The sequence below is a fragment of the Pleurodeles waltl genome, chromosome 3_2 (assembly GCF_031143425.1).
Source record: "Pleurodeles waltl isolate 20211129_DDA chromosome 3_2, aPleWal1.hap1.20221129, whole genome shotgun sequence".
NCBI lineage: Eukaryota > Metazoa > Chordata > Amphibia > Caudata > Salamandridae > Pleurodeles > Pleurodeles waltl.
This window is the reverse complement of record NC_090441.1, coordinates 181,225,884-181,232,831: the sequence shown is the minus strand read 5'-3', so window position 1 is coordinate 181,232,831 and position 6,948 is coordinate 181,225,884. Positions and strand designations below refer to the sequence as shown.

General features: G+C 44.9%; 1 long non-coding RNA gene across 1 annotated transcript in view; it reads right to left on the bottom strand.

Moving 5' to 3' along the window:
* Positions 1–500: 500 nt before the first annotated feature.
* Positions 501–6,948, bottom strand: part of LOC138286779 (uncharacterized) — a 46,007-nt gene continuing 39,559 nt past the window's right edge. Inside the window, exon 3 of the long non-coding RNA XR_011202061.1 lies at positions 501–1,265. This is a non-coding gene — a long non-coding RNA (uncharacterized lncRNA). The remainder of the gene's footprint in view (positions 1,266–6,948) is intronic.

Sequence of the window (6,948 nt, the reverse complement as noted above, 5' to 3'; positions counted from 1 at the left end):
GGCAACAAAAACAATGAAAAATCTCTTCAGTTCAAGAACCCAAGAAGTCCCAAGATGTTTAGAATTGTTATTTGTTGTTTTTCTGATGAACAGCATAATACACAGCAAAGCAGCCGACATGTTTCACTCTTAAATCGCAAGGTTCAACAGGGCTTATGTCCTGGAGATGAAACCCAATAATCATATATTTTATTTTGGTATGTCATTACAATCATCAAATTTTGCATTGAGCACTGGTATTGACAGAGCATTTACTGGTTATGTTCGAAACGAGGTTGACAGATCTTGGAGCCATGTACGTGTGTTGTGAGACAGGGAAATCATGTCGACAATCCACCATCACAAAAATAGACAGTGTAACCAGTGTGGCTACACACTGACGACCCAAGTCAGAAATCAAGTTAACGGGTTTTATTACAAGTTAATACTCAGGTTGATGTAAACAAATCTCAAGAACATATTGTAAAGATACAGAATAGCAATTGGCCACCCAATGTGCTGAAAAACACACATGCAAGTTAACATTAAACATACAAGCAGTTCTGAGATGGCTACACAAATCATAAGTAGAATTATTTGATGGTCTGAGAACATTCGCTGGTTCAGTCTGTCACACATTAGTGTGAAAATAGACTCATCTAACTAATTTAGCTAAGGGCAATCAAAAATCTCCTAAGGGAACCTAAATGAAGGGGCATATTCCAACCTACTGGATAAAAAAAGGGTAAAAGTCAATACAAGATATAAATCATTAGGAAAAATATCATCATGTGTGAAAAGAAATCACCAATGAAGTAAAAAGGCAGACATAAAGTGAATTCAGCAGCATATCAGAAGCTCGGTCAAGAGTCTTCTTAGAGAATCAAGTATAGGCTGAAGCCACACTCAGCAGGCATGGGAAATTGGGAAAGTGAGAGGTCTGTACCTCTCCATCCAAAGGGAAACCGCATCTGTCCCACAATCAATCAGTGAAAGTCCTGGTTAAAGATGAACATCCAATTTGGTAATGCCTTCTCTGATCAGTAAAGTTCCAGTCCCATCTTCTCACATCTAAAGGGGTAACTTGCACCTGTTCATGGTTTCCCAAGATGATCCTGGGAAGGTAACTGTCTTTGGTCTCTTGTACAATGATTGCAACATGGATGAATAGAGGTGGTCACACTTTCTCCGAGTCTCTCCGTGTCTTCAAGGTTACTTTCTCAAGTTCACTATGAGTAAGACAACAGCAACTCTATTTCCAAACTAGCATTTTTCATTGTAGTTACCTGCAATGAATGACATGTTAGCAGGAAATGGAAAACACTTTCTCACATACAGGAATCTTGGCCTAGTCAGATTAGCTAAAACAATACTTCAAATGCACATTTAATTCATATAATACTGTAAAGTTAGCTTCTGCATCTTGTGATTATACATTACATTTCTAATTTAAAACGTCATGTTACAATTAATACAAAGCACGTCATTACGTATAATGGAGAAGTACATTTTCTTAAAGTTAATCATCATTATTCAATGTAAAGACAAAATTAACTGTTATTGTTTCAAAGGTAAACATACTAGTGTAGCATGTGGATGGTATTAGAACAACCATAAATGATTACATTTCATCTAATAAGGTTACACCACCCAACATTTGTCTCCTCGCACTGCAGTGAATGCCCTCTATTATGCGTGTCAGGTCTGTGTGTGGGTCATTTTTGGGTTTGTTTGTGGGCCAGTTCTTTTACCACTGAATTCCCTGATATTAAAACAAACATTTCCTGCAGCAAAGTTAAATCTATGCAGAACCCTATACCTTGCAAAACACATATACAGCGCGTCTTTACAAGTTCAAAACTGGCCTATTTTGCAGCATTGGTCACTTTTTGATCTTTCTAGTTCACTAACAGGACCTCCTTTATTTTGGTGTCTGGGCTTATTTTTTGTCTTAGTCACATCCGTAGTAGAATACAGATATACTATTCCATTTCCAAATCTACATTCCTTGAGGATGTTGCTCAGGTCGATATCCTGTAATGGACATTGATACAGGTTGATGTTTTGTAGTCAATATTTCAGTAGAAGAGCTCTTATGTTGAGTACAGCAAGCCCTATATTTTAGACATTGCAAAAAAGGACAAAACACTATTAACTTCATGAAAATGCAGAATTACACTTCGCACAGACACTGGGGGGGGGAGGATCATGGACTCGTGTCTCAGGATAGATGAGGACAGAGTGACATTTTAATTAGGGTGACCAGACATCCCGGATTTCCCCAGACAGTCCCGGTTTTTAGAGGACTGTCCCGGTGCCCCAACACTTTCCTTAATTTTAAATTAATGTCCCGGTTTTTGGGACAAAGGTCAGACCATTAAATAAATGTAGGAAAATGGCCCCTGTTGCAGTTACCTGCCACTTTTTGCCTGATATTGATGCTGACTTGACTGAGAAGTGTGCTGAGACCCTGCTAACCAGGCCCCAGCACCAGTGTTCTTTCACTAAAAATGAACCATTGTTTCCACATTTCGCACACCCCTGGCACAAAGTTACGTCCCTTGTAAAAGGTACCAGTGGTACAAAGGGCCCTGCGACCAGGGAAGGTCCCTAAGGGCTGCAGCATGTGTTGTGCCACCCTAAGGGACCCCTCACCTAACACATGCACACTGCCATTGCAGATTGTGTGTGTTTGGTGGGGAGAAAAAGGCAAAGTCGACATGGCATCCCCCTCAGGAAGAAATGCCCACAAAACACTGCCTGTGGCATAGGTAAGTCACCCCTCTAGCAGGCCTTACAGCCCTAAGGCAGGGTGCACTATACCACAGGTGAGGGCACAGCTACATGAGCAATATGCCGCTACAGTGTCTAAGTCCATTCTTAGACATTGTAAGCACAGGGTGGCCATATTAAGTATATGGGCTGGGAGTTTGTAAAAACAAACTCCACAGCTCCATATTGGCTATACTAAATACTGGGAAGTTTGATATCAAACTTCTCAGATTATTAAACCCACACTGATGCCAGTGTTGGATTGATTTAAAATTGCACACTGAGGGCATCCTAGAGATGCCCCTTGTGTTTTACCCAATCTTTCAGTGCAGGACTGACTGGTCTGTGCCAGCCTGCCACTGAGAGGAGTTCTGCCCCATGGGGTGAGAGCCTGTGTGCTCTCTGAGCCCAGAAACAAAGCCTGCACTGGGTGGAGGTGCTTCACACCTCCCCCTGAAGGAACTGTAACACCTAGCTCTGAGGCTCAAAGGCTCAGGCTTCGTGTTACAACGGCCCAGGACACTCCAGCTAGTGGAGATGCCCACATCCCGGACACAGCCCCCACTTTTGGCTGCAAGTCCAAAGGAGATAATGAGAAAAATAAGGAGGAGTCACCCACCAGTCAGGACAGCCCCTAAAGTGTCCTGAGCTGAGGTGACCCCTGCCTTAAGAAATCCTCCATCTTGTTTTGGAGGATTCCCCCAATAGGATTAGGGATGTGCCCCCCTCCCCACAGGGAGGAGGCCCAAATAGGGTGTAACCGTCCTCTAGAACAGTAGCCATTGGCTACTGCCCCCCAGACCTAAACACACCCCTAAATTGAGTATTTAGCGGCGACCCTGAACCCAGGAAATCAGATTCCTGAAACCTGAAGAAAGAAGAAGGACTGCTGACCTGAAAGCCCCACAGAGACGACGGAGACGACAACTGACATGGCCCCAGCCCTACCGGCCTGTCTCCAGACTCAAAGAACCTGCACAGCGACGCACCCAACGGGACCAGTGACGTCTGAGAACTCAGAGGACTGACCTGCACCTAAAGGACCAACAACCTCCAGAGGACAGCGGCTCTGTCCAGAAACAGCAAAAACATTGCAACGAAGAAGCAACTTTAAAGAGACTCTCACTTCCCGCCAGAAGCGTGAGTCTTCACACTCTGCACCCGATGCCCCTGGCTAGAGTTCAGGACAACCAACACTGCAGAGAGGACTCTGAGGCGACTCCAATGACGTGGACACCCTGAGACGACCCCCCCCCACAGCGATGCCTGCAGAGAGGATCCAGATGCTCCCGCTGACCACAACTGCCTGGTAACAAAGGAACCTGATGCCTGGACCAAGCACTGCACCTGCAGCCCCCAGGACCGAGAGGAACCACCTACCAGTGCCCCGGGTCCCTCCATTGCTTTCAATAGCAAACCCGACGCCTACTTTGGACACTGCACCCAGCCGCCCCTGTGCCGCTGAGGGTGTGTTTTGTGTGCTTGTGTGCATCCCCCAGTGCTCTACAAAACCCCCCTGGTCTACTCCCCGAGGACGCAGACTGGAACCGGAGCACCCCTGTTCTTCATAGGCACCTATGTGTTTTGGGCCCTCCTTTGACCTCTGCACCCGACCGGCCCTGTGTTGCTGGTGTGGTGACTTTGGGGTTGCCTTGAAACCCCAACGGTGGGCTGCCTATGACTGTGTAAGTGCTTTACTTACCTGAAAAACTAACCAAAACTTACCTCCCCCAGGAAATTTTGTTTTTTGCAGTGTCCACTTTTAAAATAGCTTATTGCCACTTTAACCAAAACTGTGTGTACTACTGTTTTAAATCAAAGTTCTATACTTACCTGTGTGAAGTACCTTGCATTTTATGTACTTACCTCAAATTTGAATCTCGTGGTTCTAAAAATAAATTAAGAAAATATATTTTTCTATATTAAAACCTATTGGCCTGGAGTTAAGTCTTTGAGTGTGTGTTCCTCATGTATTGCCTGTGCATGTACAACAAATGCTTAACGCTACCCTCTGATAAGCCTACTGCTCGGCCACACAGCCACAAAATAGAGCATTAGTATTATCTAATTTTGCCACTATCAACCTCTAAGGGGAACCCTTGGACTCTGTGCACACTATCTCTCACTTTGAGATAGTGTATACAGAGCCAACTTCCTATAATAAATGTTCTGGTTTTTGGGACAAAGGTCAGATCATCTAGGAAAGCATAAGTTAAAGGTATGCTCTCCTTTAACAGACCCCTACAAAGTAGGAAATAATTACAGTAATTTATCTGTTACTGTCAGGCAACACAGTCCCCTGTCTGCTCCCAGCAGAGAGATGGAGTGAGGAGCAGAGAGAGGTGGGTGGGGGCGCGTTGGGGGTGCAGGGTGGGAGGTCAAGCCATAGCTGATTTTTATTTTGTATGTGTGTGTGTACACACACACACACACATTAACAAAGCTATGCAAAAAAAAAAAAAAAACGGGACAGGACAGATATAAAAGTGAGAGTAAAGTCTTTAGTCCTTCTTTTACGTCTGATCTGTCCCGGTTTTTGCTCCTCAAAATCTGGTCACCCTAATTTTAATGCTTCTGTGTCATACAAAATATAGCGCCAATAAATCTCCTGTTATCCGAAAGGCATCTTTCATAGCGCCCAAGCTTTATACTCACCCGGGGCCGGGCTCCTGGACCTACAGTTTTACTCCAGCTGGTGGGGGCTGGGGTTGTTTGCCCCCATGTTGTGGACTCATCGGCCGCAATTGTAGTCTAATGCTTGTGTCTACGTCAATGCTTAGAGGAAGTCACCCATAAAAGTACTATGGAAACTTACATTTGAACTGACTGACTCACTCACTCAAAGAAGAAAGGCAACCACTGTCAATAAAGAGAATCACAAACATTCTCTAAGAGGAACAAACCCAAAAGGAGAACTTGAAAGGCACATTTATGTGGAATGAACACATTAAAGGATGTACTGTAATGAAACTGGACTAGAGTGTTAATTAAACCTATCAGCGGTTCTTTCATGCCATATGCAGGTCACTCTAATAACATTTGATTGTCAGTTCAGTTCATTTATTGTAATGTACCGCGGCCTCAAAGCGCTGCACATCACAGATGGGTGAAGACGCTGCTTGACACAGGTAGGTACAATTGTTTTCTTTGAAAAGTGGGACTCATTTCCTAATGGGGAAGAGGCGGTGGAGGGGGGCAGCCTTGCAATATCATCTGCTTGCAGAAACACAAGGATCTGAACCGTACTCAAGTATTGGAATGTGTGAAAGGCGCCTTGACGCTCCAGCTCAAATGGTTAGCGTCTACATTATGGGCCTGATTCTAACTTTGGAGGACGGTGTTAAACCGTCCCAAAAGTGGCGGATATACCACCTACCGTATTACGAGTTCCATAGGATATAATGGACTCGTAATACGGTAGGTGGTATATCCGCCACTTTTGGGACGGTTTAACACCGTCCTCCAAAGTTAGAATCAGGCCCTATGTCTCTTGTGGCACTCCATCCATTAATGTGTTTACGGCAGTTGAATGGTATGGGACCAAAAGAGACAGACAAAAGAAACAAAAGAGTCATTTTGACGTCTAAGTCTAATGGGATTTTAGGAAGACTTTAGACCCATTTACCTAAGTTGTTTGCACCCGTCTCGCCAATTAGCTTTGCAAGTTGAACGCATTTCTAACTAAGATGTTGCCATTATACAGGAACCCACAGAATGAGCGTTTGCTGCCACTACACCAGTGCCTGGCCTCGGGATTATGACCCGCCTACTGCCATGATTTTCGTGGCAAGCGTACTGCCACGAAAACCATGGCGGTAGGCACTATCAGTGCCAGGGAATTCCTTCCCTGGCACTGATAGGAGTTTTCCCTGCCCCCCTCCCAGAGTCCTCCCTCACCCTTCTCCTCCCTCTCATGCCCCCGCACATTTACACACCCACACATGCACACATACACACGCATACCCACATCCACCCACGCATGCACACATACATACCCACACACCGCGACACACACCAACATACATTGTCGCACACACGCATTTACAACACGCAACAAACACGTGCACTCATATTCAGTCATTCACGCACTCATTCAACGCAACTCACCCCCGCATGCACGCATACAAAAACAGACACACACACCCCAACACACACAAAACACCCCCACACACATCCCCCCCACCCCTCTCTCTTGTT